The 12802-nt window shown below is 45.9% G+C and overlaps 1 non-coding gene across 1 annotated transcript; it reads right to left on the reverse strand.

The window, feature by feature from the left end:
- Window positions 1-7729: 7729 nt before the first annotated feature.
- Window positions 7730-7835, reverse strand: LOC118571301. Its single transcript, XR_004943337.1, has one exon. It is a non-coding gene; the product is annotated as a U6 spliceosomal RNA (small nuclear RNA).
- Window positions 7836-12802: the final 4967 nt, after the last annotated feature.

The raw sequence follows: 12802 nt of genomic DNA on the forward strand, positions 1-12802 counted from the left end.
ATCATCTGTGTTTAGGGCCACCCACACTCCTGTTCATAGCCACTTACGCGTGCTCTGGTGGAAGAGAACTTTGGTTTGCCATTGGGACTTTATGAGGAAGGGAATAGACATTGCCTCAGTTGTGCCTTCTGTGCTCTTCAGAACACAGCCCACGGGAAGCAGTTTTAGAGTTGTCCATACAGCAAGGTCTGAGCCAGCTAGGCCTCACCTAAGACCCCTGGCCTGACATCACCGCCTCCTGCTACATTTATTGCCATTTCTTATAGACTTGGTCCCTTCTTTTCTCATTTCTGGGGGTGTCTATGCCAGATCCTGCAACACAAATTGCTAAAGTGTCTTATTAATAAAAAATCTGGAGCCAGATATTGGGATGAAGGCTGAAAGATCAGAGAAACAGAACAAGCCACAGACAACCTCACCTTGCCAGTTCCTCAGCTGATCCTATTTCCACGAATCCTCAGACTGAAAGCCTCTGAATCCTCACCCCTGAGGGTCTCAGTTGAACTGCCCTAGTTCTTGTCTCCTCACACCTTATATACCATTCTCCACCCAGCCATGTCACTTCCTGGGATTAAAGGCCTGTGTGCTTTCCAAGCAAAGGCATGAGATCTCAAGTACTGGGATTAAAGGTGTGTGCCACCACTGCCTGACCTCTATGTCTAATCTAGTGACTTACTCTGTCCTCTGATCCCCAGATAAGTTTATTAGGGGACAGAATAGATCACCACAAGATCCTGTTCCCAAATTCGTCAACCAGTCATAGCCTTTTGGCTGGTGTCTGGGGCCTAATTGCTGTGACCTGCAGCTTCGTCTGTAGTCTGGCTTTTTCTCCAGCCAGATTCAACTAACTGCTTAGACAGGGCTTTGCAGGATGGCCTGGTCTCTGCCCTGCAGCTCTTAGGAAGAGTTCAGCCTGCTGCCGGCTGGACAAGCAAGCCTTCAACACCACACTGTGTGCATGAGCAGAAGCAGAGTGTGAACACATGGTCCAGCTCTTGCTGGGACTGGGAATCTGCTGTACTTGGGCACAGCTTTGCACGTTGCCATTCCATCAAACCCAAGCAATAAAGCTGAGATGAGGCCACAGACATTGGATGCAACTTTCTAATCATGCTAAGGCTGTCAGAGAGATCCATGGGATCCCCATGTCTGTGTACACACAGTGAAGACTGGGGTTCAGCAGCTAAGCAAGGCAAACACTCCTCTGCTAGAGATCAGGGAGGAAGGTTTGAGTGAGTCACCACAGATAATGAGCAACCATCATGACCTGGTAGGGTCGTCAGGCTGGAGAGATGGCTCAGTGGTTAAGAGCACTGGCTGCTCTTTCAGAGGACATGAGTTCAATTCCCAGCAACCACACAGCAGCTCACAACCATCTAAAACTCCAGTTCCAGGGTACCCAACACCTTCACACACACATATGCATATAAAAATAAGGCTCTGAATTTGATTTCTGCTACACTCAGATATTACCTCAAATTCAGAGCCTTACGCCGGGCAGTGGTGTTGCACGCCTTTAATCCCAGCACTCGGGAGGCAGAGGCAGGTGGATCTTTGTGAGTTCGAGGCCAGCCTGGGCTACAGAGTGAGTTCCAGGACAGGCTTCAAAACTACACAGAGAAACCCTGTCTCGAAAAACAAAACAAAACAAAACATTCAGAGCCTTATGAGTTCTGGGCAAGGGCTCCACGTTTAGTCCATGATTCTCCTGTTGCTTTGTTTTTGTCCTGGTGTGCAGCTGCAGAGGGCTTGGAACTCATTATGGATGCCAGCCGGCCTTAAACTTGCCTCTGTCTCTCAAGCACAAGCACTATCATCCTCTCCCTCCCCCCACTCCCCCCTACCCCCGGGGAGCTGAGGTCCAAACCCAGGGCCTCGCGCTTGCTAGGCAGGCACTCTACCACTGAGCTAAATCCCCACCCCCCTCGTCATCATTTTTTAAGAGATATAATTTGGGACCAGAGAGATGGCTCAGTTAAAAGCACTGGGTGGTCTTGCAGAGGACCCGGGTTCAATCTCAGCACCCACATGAAGGCTCATAACCCTCTGTGACTCCAGTTCCAGGGGACCTGAAGCCCTCTTCTGACCTTTGTGGACACCAGGCATGCACATGGTGCACAGACAGATATGCAGGTGTGATGTATGCACCTGCACAGGCAGATATGCAGGTGTGATGTATGCACCTGCACAGGCAGATATGCAGGTGTGATGTATGCACCTGCACAGGCAGATATGCAGGTGTGATGTATGCACCTGCACAGGCAGATATGCAGGTGTGATGTATGCACCTGCACAGGCAGATATGCAGGTGTGATGTATGCACCTGCACAGGCAGATATGCAGGAGTGATGTATGCACCTGCACAGGCAGATATGCAGGTGTGATGTATGCACCTGCACAGGCAGATATGCAGGAGTGATGTATGCACCTGCACAGGCAGATATGCAGGTGTGATGTATGCACCTGCACAGGCAGATATGCAGGAGTGATGTATGCACCTGCACAGGCAGATATGCAGGAGTGATGTATGCACCTGCACAGGCAGATATGCAGGAGTGATGTATGCACCTGCACAGGCAGATATGCAGGAGTGATGTATGCATGTGCACTTATGGAGGCAGCTGTCTTCCTTGATTCCTTTCCACCTAATTTTTAAAGTTAACTCGTCCTTTGGCAATTTCCAGTATGTCTGTAATGCTTTCTGGTCACACTCATTCCCCCTCTTATGCCCCCTCCCACCCTGTTCCCAATCCTACTTCCATACCTCCTGTTTCTGCCACTATAGACAGGAAATACGGTAAGAAGAGACAGTGAAAATGACCTTCAGCAAGTCTTTTTGGACAAAACAATCACAATAATTCACACACTGAAAATCTGAGGTAAGAGCCAACCAGTGATGGCACTCGCCTTTAATCAGAGCCAGGTGGATCTCTCCGAGTTCAAGGTTAGCCTGGTCTACAGAGCAAGTTCCAGGACAGTCGGCTACACAGAGAAACCCTGCCACCAGGGTCCTAAATTCCTCTCTTCAGAGTCTCTGTCATGCTCTCTGTCTCTGCTCCTGGGGCCTGAACTCTACTCAGAACCCCCATCCGGCTGCCGTTTGTCTGTCCACGACATCAATAACTCTTTTAATAAGTGTATCCCCAACAGTCCATCTCAGTGTCCCCTTTAATGTCACATCTGAGACCTCCCAATGGGCAGACAGACAGATGGACAGACAGCAGAATGGCGGTGGCTCTGAGGACAGTTCAGACCCACGTGGCAGTCTCAGAGGGGGCTTGGTGCTGGATATTTTTATGTCAGTCTGACATAAGCTAAAGTCGTCTGAGAGGAGGAGCCTCAGATGAGGAAACGCCTCCGTAAGATCAGGCTGCGGGCAAGCCTGCGGGGCATTTTCTTCATTAGTGATTGGTGGGTGGGGAGGGAACAGCCCATGATGGGTGGTGCCACCCCTGGGCAGGTGGTCCTGGGTTCTATAAGAAAGCAGGCTGAGCAAGCCGTGGGAAGCAAGTCAGTAAGCAGCTCCCCTCCAGGGCCTCTGCTTCCTTCCAGGGCCTCTGCTTCCTTCCAGGGCCTCTGCTTCCTTCCAGGGCCTCTGCATCGGCTCCTGCCTCTGGTTCCTGCCCTGTGTGAGTTCCTGCCCTCACTTCTCTTAGTGAAGAACTCTTACACAGAACTTTGAGTGAAATAAACCCTTTCCTCACCAAATTGCTTTTGGTCATGGGTGTTTTATCACAGTGACAGTAGCCCTAACTAAGCCAGTTTCAGAGAATTGAGGAGGTTTCAGGTAATTGGTGGTCCAGTATGGAAGGAAATTCCTCAGGAGGAATGTGGGACTCTGAGTACATGGGAGATGAGGGACACATTTAATTAAGGTGTACTCATTTCACGGGCTGAGAGGAGGTATATCACTATCAGTAGCCTCCAGTAGCTCTCTGATGTCCCCAATCTGGTGATGTGAGTGAGATCTGTAAACTAACTTGGGGAAGTGAGAAATCTTGCACCTGGGGAGCCTGTTGGGATTGGTGGAGGCAGTTAGAGATTCCCTGAGAAGCCCTTGGCAGGGGGCTTGCCATTTCCTTCACAGAAGGGAGGCTGCTGTACATGTGTGGCTTGAACAACATATAAGAGAAAGAGCTAGGTGGAAGCCCGTACCTGTGACCCAGCACTGAAGAGGTTCTGGACTCACAGCCTGCCCTTCGTAGACCCCCTTATGAAGAAGAGGGGAGTGTTGCTGGGTTCTAAGGGCTCCCTCCAGGAGGGGGTGAGAAGGTAAGAATGTATCAACGACACAGACACCAGGAGTCAGGTGAAAGGCAAACAGCAGACTCATTCATTCAGTAATGGGGATATATATCTGTATATCTATATCTATCTATCTATATCTATATCTATCGATCGATCAATCGATCGATAGATAGATAGATAGATAGATAGATATAGATATATCTCCTCCTGGGACCCAGGCTGTGTCCAGTCTGGAAACATTGTGTGGTTGTCCCTCATTGGCTGGGCATGATCAGGAGATCTGACAGTGCCTGTTGCTAGGCCCTCAGGCAGGCTCCAGATTGGCTTATAAGGAAGTATGTTATGTCCATGCCTTGGCAACTGGTTTGAGTCAATTTCCTCAACCCTATAGGCCTGTCCTAGGGAAGAAACATTAGCATCATACAAAATACAAAAATATCCTAAACAAGAGTAGAAACACACATACAGTATAACAAAAATAACCTCAAATTTGTTTCAATATACAAAAATTCTTACTAATGTAAAGTATTTGAGACAGTAGTTGCAGTGGGGGGGGGGGAGCGGGGGTGGTGGCGCACGCCTTTAATCCCTGCACTTGGGGAGGCAGAGGCAGGTGGATCTCAGTGAGTTCAAGGCCAGCCTGGTCTTTAATGTGAGTTCCAGGACAGCCAGGGCTGTTACACAGAGAAACCCTATCTCAAACACACACACACACACACACACACACACACACACACACACACACGCACAAAAAAAAAAGTTTCAAAGGGTCAAAATAAAACCAAAGAATTATGAGATTAGTGGCAATAGAATAGTCCCTTAATTCTAGTTTTTCTTCTGTCCCATATTAGGTAGCTCTTCTGATGTGAGACAGATTTTGGATTTTACTTTAACAAGCATGCTTGGGTTTAGAGAAGGAGAGAGCCACGTCCTAACTCTAAAGCCAGCTTTAGTTTTTAATTGAACTGGGACTACAAAATGACTATTTGCTTTATATGTCTGTAGAGAACAGCAGAAACAAACATTTGGGAAGATTTATGAAATTTTATCCTGTTGGAAATGTGACATGCCATTAGGCCAATTTACTTTATTTCTTGGGACATTTTCTCTGGATGATTCATCCTTTTTCTTCAGATGTCTCATTTGTCCAGTGGTCTTCAGATTCCATAGCTGGATGACTTCATTCTCCTGGAAAGACAAAAACAAAACCCTGCCCCAACCCTACCTTTGGAGAGTTTCCTTTTTGGCAGGTAATATCCGATCAAATGAAAAGCATTTGTTAGTCTTATAAGTTAGTTTTCTAATCCGTTCATCTATGAGAGCAGATCTTACCTTTAAAGGTTTAATCATTATTTTGCATTCTAAATTGGCATTTTCAAAAGCCAAATATTCAATTAATATTTGCCTAACTTCTGGATCTGATATCATTTTATTTACAGCTGAAGTCAATCTTTGTTAAAAATCAGTGAAGGCTTCTTTGGGGCCCTGTGTAACTTTAGTAAATGACTCAGTTCTCTGACTTCTTCAGTTCTGTCCCAAGCATTCAAAGCTGCTGCATGGCATAGAGCCAGGGTGTGGTCATCATATGGAGACTGTCTTTGTACATCAGCATAATCTCCCTATCCAAGAAATTGGTCTTGGGATATTTCAGTACCTCTGGCCCTGCTTTCAATGGTCCTAGCCTCATCTTCCCACCAGGTCCTCCACTGTAATTAAGGACCAGGCTCCAATACTGCTGTAAACAAGTCTCTCCAGTCTTGTGGGACAGGTCTGTTACTAGCTGACCATGAGTTTAACATCTGCTTCACAAAAGGTGAATGCATACCATATGAGACTCTGGATTCCTTAAATCTCCTCAAATCAAACGTTTCTGCAAGAATCCAGTCGGCTCTTACCTGGCCTTGGGGATATCTGTCATTTGGCAGTTCCTGTAAGGGGACTGGATAAACTAAAGTTGGTTGTTTGAAAACTTTGGGCTGTTCCTCTCTAATTTTATAATGTAATGATAAGATTGGTTTTCCTTTAAATTCCTCTAGCTGGGTCTGAATAGCTCTGTGATCTATTTTAACAAGTTTTTCTAAGGCCTGTATCTTGGCACTCATGTCAACCAACTTTTTCAGAGAAAAACAAAGAATTATCAAATTGACAGTAAGGATTATCAAAATGATAACTGACATTATGTTAATCCCAGTTAAGTTGATCGTCCCTTCATTTAACTGGTCCATTTTTAAACCACCCTCTGTGTCATCATACAGAGACCTAGCTCCTTCCATTGTAATAGTGTTTCCCATTTTCTAATGTGAGAAAAAAACTCTCTCTTTTAACTAATTCCCTCCTTTAAGAATTCCCAATTGGCCAGTTGTGGCAGCACACGCCGGTAGGATTTGCTAAAGGAGGCAGAGGCAGGAGGATCACTAGTTGGAGGCCAACCTGGGCTACACATTTTTAAAACCAGGCAGTGGTGGTACATGCCTTTAATCCCAGCACTCGGGAGGCAGAGGCAGGGGGGATCTCTGTGAGTTCGAGGCCAGTCTGGTCTACAGAGTGAGTTTCAGGACAGCCAGGACTACACAGGGAAACCCTGTCTAAAAAAAAAAAAAAAAAAAAGTTAAAAAGAAATAATTTTAGATGGGTCAGAGGTTAAGAGCACTGGCTGCTCCTCCAGAGATCCTGAGTTCAATTCCCAACAACCATATGGTGGCTCACAACCATCTGTAATGAGATCTGAGGTGAAGGCAACATGTAGGAGGAACACTGTGTATATAATAAATAAATAAATCTTTAAAGAAGAAGAAGAAGGAGGAGGAGGAGGAGGAGGAGAAGAAGGAGAAGGAGGAGGAGGAGGAGGAGGAGGAGGAGGAGGAGGAGGAGGAGGAGAAGAAGAAGAAGAAGAAGAAGAAGAAGAAGAAGAAGAAGAAGAAGAAGAAGAAGAAGAAGGAGAAATAAGTTTGAGTCACAAAGAAAGAGACCACCATTTCAGTTAAGAAGTTCTGGTCAGAAGGTCCCTCTGCTCTTGAAAGCAGAAGAACACACGGGACAGGAAGTGCACTTGGTTGTGGTGCACAGGTGGTGACTGCTTTTTTCCCTTTAGCTAGGATCTGGCTTCACAGTCATTTGTGATTGGTTAGTTGCTTTCTTTTCTTTTGTTGTTGTTGTTTTGAGACAAGGTCTCTCTACATAGCCCTGACTGACCAAATGGCAGGCTGGTGTGTAAACTTAATAACTAGAGAGGTAGTGGGAACCACTGGGCTTTCAGCTGTCTCCTCAGCCATTCTTCTCAGCTGTGCAGGACCTGCCTTTTTGGGTAAAGGTCTCAGTCACCAGCAGGGAGAAGACTGTCAGCACCCATTGACTTGTACTGGCTTCCACTCCAGTAACACCCCAAGACACAGCCTCATCTGGCCAGCCTCCTGAGCCCCAGACATCTGCTGTAGGCAGAGGAGGACCCGGTCAGAAGTCACAGGGGACCACCAAAGCCAAAAGCAGTATGGACTGCTTCATGAATCTGTCTGTCCTCCTTGCTCAGGGATCATGCTAATCTTCCTCATTCCAGTTTCAGTGTCTGTACTGCTGAAGCTTCTTCATACGTGTCTTTCTTTCGCATGGCTTAAGGGGAACCTGCTTTCTGAATTCCCTTGCCCGGTCAATTGACCTGGTCCAACTGGAATGTTAGGTCTCCACCCAGGCAATTCTAGTCTCTTAACCAGGAAGTGTTTTCTCTCAGAGACTTAAAGAGGTGACCCTAGAATGATGTAGGATCCAGCTCAGATATCGGAGCTCCCCACCCCCACCCCCTAGCACATCTTTGGCCTTTGGCAAGGATGAGGCTGCTAAGAGTCCCGAGAACGTGTCTGGATTTTAGCCAAGAGGTAAAATGATTACTTCCCTTGTTTCTTTTTACTCTAAATTGCCTAGCTGAGTCTTCCTTCCTGTTTTTAACACACACACACACACACACACACACACACACACACACACACACTTAATAACCCCAGAACCATTTGTACAATAGCCAGGAGAAGTGGGAATAGGAAGCCCTTGCCTGGTTCCTGGAAAAAGATGTAAGGGAGAAGTAAAGGCAGCTGTTGTTGGCTTTAGGAGCCCCAGGCGTAGAACCCAGAGAAGCCAGAACACCGGATACTTTTTAAAGAGTCAAATCAGAGTCCATTAGACCCTGCTAGGCTCACATGGCAGCCATCTATTGGGGCTCTGTTGTGTGATATTTTGTGTTCTGATGAATAAAGCTTGCCTGGAGATCAGAGGGTAGAGCTAGCCACTAGTTAACCATAGAGCCGGGCAGTGGTGGGGCACACCTTTGATCCCAGCACTTGGGAAGCTTCTGCCTTTAATTCCAGCACTCAGGAGGTAGAGACAGGAATATAAGGTGTGTGGAGACAGGGTCTTGGCCCCCATTTTGTCTGAGGATTTGTAGAGGTAAGAAATGTCTGCTCTGATTCTCTGATCTTTCAGCTTTCACCCCTGATGTCTGACTCTGGGGATTTATTGATAATACTAATTAGATTCATACTTCAAGACTCCTCATTTTTCTTTGGCCTCTAAGGCTGGTCTCTAAAGCAGTGATTCCAGGGTCTGCTTTGATAGCTACAAGGGTGGCTTAAATCATCTTGATAGCCCTCCCACATGGCTTTCAGATACAGAGAAAAGAGATATTTAGCCACCTTTCAGTTCTTATTTTAGAACAATGGTGGACTTGTCCCGCTTGGGTATAGAGGGGCTACAGTGAGCCCAGGATCTGAGGTCTGATATTTGGACATTGTTTTCTTTCTTTCTTTCTTTTTTTTTTTTTTAAGATTTATTTATTTTTATGTGCATTTATTTATTTAATTATTTATTTTATGGCTTTGTATGTATGTCTATGTGAGGGTGTCGGATCCTCTGTAACTAGAGTTACAGATAGTTGTGAGCTGCCATGTGGGTGCTGGGATGTGAACCTGGGTCCTCTGGAAGACCAGCCCCTCAGCCATTTCTCTAATCCCTGGGCATCATTTTCTTATCAAGAAGTAAATCATTAGTTAGAGATAGCTGTCCAATTAACAGAGATTTCTTTAATATATATATTTTTTTCTTTCTTTTTTTTTTCCGGAGCTGAGGATCGAACCCAGGGCCTTGTGCTTACTAGGCAAGCATTCTACCACTGAGCTAAATCCCCAACCCCTAAAATATATGTTATTATTTATGTGCATGGGAGTTTTGCCTGAATATGTGTCTGTGAATACCACATGTGTGCCCGAGGAGGCTAGGAGAGGGTATCAGATACCCTGGAACTGGAGATATGAATATTGTGACCCAGGTCCTCTGGAAGAACAGCCAGTGCTCTTAACTAGGGTCAATTTCCCCAGGCCCATGGATAGTATATAGATTTAAGCCTCTTGTTTGGAGCTAGGTAAGGTGGTGCCCGCCTTTAATCTCAGCATTTGGGAGGCAGAGGCAGGTGGATCTCTGTGGGTTTGAGGCCAGCCTGGTCTACATAGGGAGGCTTGCACTGTCTCAAAATAATAAAATAAAAATAACAGGGCTGAAGAGATGGCACTCTGGTTTTTCTTTCTTCCATTTTTCTGTGAAGGTCAGTTGAAGATCTAGTCATCAGGGATCATCTGGACTTGAGAGGAACCTCTGGCTTCTCCAGCCATTCTCTTACCTGTTGTTCCATCTACATGGGGATAAATCAAAGGCCTTGTCTAAGGATGGCTTCTCTTGAAAGCAAGGAGGAGATTCCTCCTACTCCTCTTTGTAGATTGCACACTGGTTAGAATTGGAGTCTCATTTCCATGGCCTCCCTGAACAAGAGAACAAAGTGATACTCCTCATTTACAGGACATCTCAAGAGGTGCCCTGGGACCTAGTTGACCTTGGAGGAAAGGAGATAAAATGTTCTTCCTTTTAATCCCTCTGCCCACATCAGTATAGGACTCCAAGTATAGTTATTGAGTATTCAGAGGGTTAGTTACCCAGGCCGGTACTCTGAATTACTGTGCGATGTTTTTTATAAAGTTTGAGCAAAAACCAAACATTTTCCATTAGTTTATTTGGCTCTTAAGCTCGTTGCTGTTCTAGAGGATCTGAGCTCAGTTCCCAGCTGCTGGGAAACATTATTTTAAGGGGTGTTACTTTTGTTTATACTGAATTTGTTTAATTTTGTGAGGCTGTGTTACTTAGCCTGTCTAAAACACCTGATGGTCTAATAAAGATCTGAACGGCCAATAGCGAGGCAAGAGAAAGGACAGGTGGGGCTGGCAGGCAGAGAGAATAGATAGGAGGAGAAATCTTGGAGAAAGGGAGAAGAGATGGAGGAATGAAAAGAAGTAGCAGACAGTTACAAATAACCCTGGACTTTTGAATTATAACCTGTTTTTATGTTTAAAAAAAAGTCTGAGTTGGGGATTTAGCTCAGTGGTAGAGCGCTTGCCTAGCAAGCGCAAGGCCCTGGGTTCGATCCTCAGCTCAAAAAAAAAAAGTCTGTATGATATGCTGGTTTTGTGTGTTTTCTGCCTACCTCCTGTAATAAGAGAAGCATTTTTTAAAATTTATTTTGTTCAGTGATAGGCTTCTCAAATATATAGAACAGTGCTTTGTACAAGGTTGGCACTTGTATTTGTTCAATAAATAAATTAAGACACTTAAAAAAATAATCAAAAGGGACTGGTGGGATGGCTCAGCAGTTAAGAGGTGCTCTTACTGAGGGTGAGAGTTCAGTTCTCAGCACCAGGGGCCTAACACCTGCTGAAACTTCAGGTCCAAGGGACCCAGCACCCTCATGGCAATCCTCCTGTCCCTGCCTCCCAAGTGCTCAGGTTACAAGCATGTGCAACCACACCTGTCTCAGTACACTTAGGACTATTAATGCAATCTTCTTTTATATATATATATATATGAAAACATTTAATTGGGGCTGGCTTACAGTTCCAGAGGTTTAGTCCATTATCATCATGGCAGGGAGCATGGTGTCATGCAGGCAGGTCTGGTGCTGGAGAGGTAGCTGAGAGTTCTGTATTACACATCAGCCATGGCTTCCCCTGTCCTCCCCCCTCCCGCACCCCCTTCCCCCCATCCCCTCCCCTTCATTCCCATCTCCTCCAGGGCCAAGACTCCCCTGGGGAGTCAGCTCAACCTGGTGGGTTCAGTACAGGCAGGTCCTGTCCCCTCCTTCCAGGCTGAGCAAAGTGTCCCTGTGTAAGCAAGCCCAAGGTTCCAAACAGCCAGCTCATGCACTAAGGACAGGTCCTGGTCCAACTGCCTGGGTGTCTCCCAAGCAGTTCAAGCTATTCAGTTGTCTCACTTATCCAGAGGGCCTGATCCAGCTGGGGGCTCCACAGCCTTTGGTTCATAATTCATGTGCTTCCATTCATTTGGCTATTTGTCCCTGTGCTTTTTCCAATCTTGGGCTCAACAATTCACACTCTTACAGTCCCTCCTCTTTCTCGACAATTGGACACCTGGAGCTCCACCTGGGCCTGGCTGAGGATCTCTGCATCCACTTCCATCAGTTATTGAATGAGAGTTCCAGCTCAACTGTTAGGGTGTTTGGCCATCTGATCACCAGACTAGGTCAGATCAGGCTTCCTCTTGACCATTGCCAGTAGTCTATTGTGGATGTATCATTGTGGATTTCTGGGGACCTCTCTAGCACTTTGCCTATTCCTGTTCTCATGTGGTCTTCATTTATTGTGGTCTGTTATTCCTTGTTCTCCCTTTCTGTTCTTGATCCAGCTGGGATCTCCTGCTCCCCTAAGCTTTCTTTCCTTCAAACCTTGCCCTTCATTACTCCCACTGTCGTCCAGGTTGCTCATGTAGATCTCATCCATTTCTCTGTCACTGGGTGATCCTTGGGTCTTTCCTAGGGTCCCGTTTTCTAGGTAGCCTCCCTGGAGTTGTGTAGCAGTCTAGTCATCTTTGTTTTACATCTAGTATCCTCCTATGAGTGAGTACATACCATGTTTGTCCTTCTGAGTCTGGGTTACCTCACTCAGGATGATTTTTTTCTAGATCCATCCATTTGCCTGCAAACCTCATGATGTCATTGTTTTTCTCTGCTGAGTATATGTACCATTGTGTATATGTACCATATTTTCTTTATCCATTCTTCAGTTGAAGGGCATCTAGGTTGTTTCCAGGTTCTGGCTATTACAAACAATGCTGATATGAACATAGCTGAGCAAATGCCCTTGTGGTATGATTGAGCATTCCTTGGGTATATGCCCAAGAGTGCTACAGCTGGGTCTTGGGGGAGATGGATTCCCAATTTTCTAAGGAAGTGCCATATTGATTTCCAAAGTGGCTGTACAAGCTTGCATTCCCACAAGCAGTGGAGGAGAGTTCCCCTTGCTCCACATCCTCTCCAGCATAAGCTGTCTTCTGTGTTTTTGATCTTAGCCACTCTGACAGGTGTAAGGTGGTATCTCAGAGTCGTTTTGATTTGCATTTCCTGGATAATTAGGGATGTTGAGCAATTCCTTAAATGTCTTTCAACCATTTGAACTTCCTCTGTTGAGAATTCTCTGTTTAGTTCTATAGCCCATTTCTTAATTGGACTGAC

This window comes from Onychomys torridus, chromosome 20, assembly GCF_903995425.1.
Source record: "Onychomys torridus chromosome 20, mOncTor1.1, whole genome shotgun sequence".
NCBI lineage: Eukaryota > Metazoa > Chordata > Mammalia > Rodentia > Cricetidae > Onychomys > Onychomys torridus.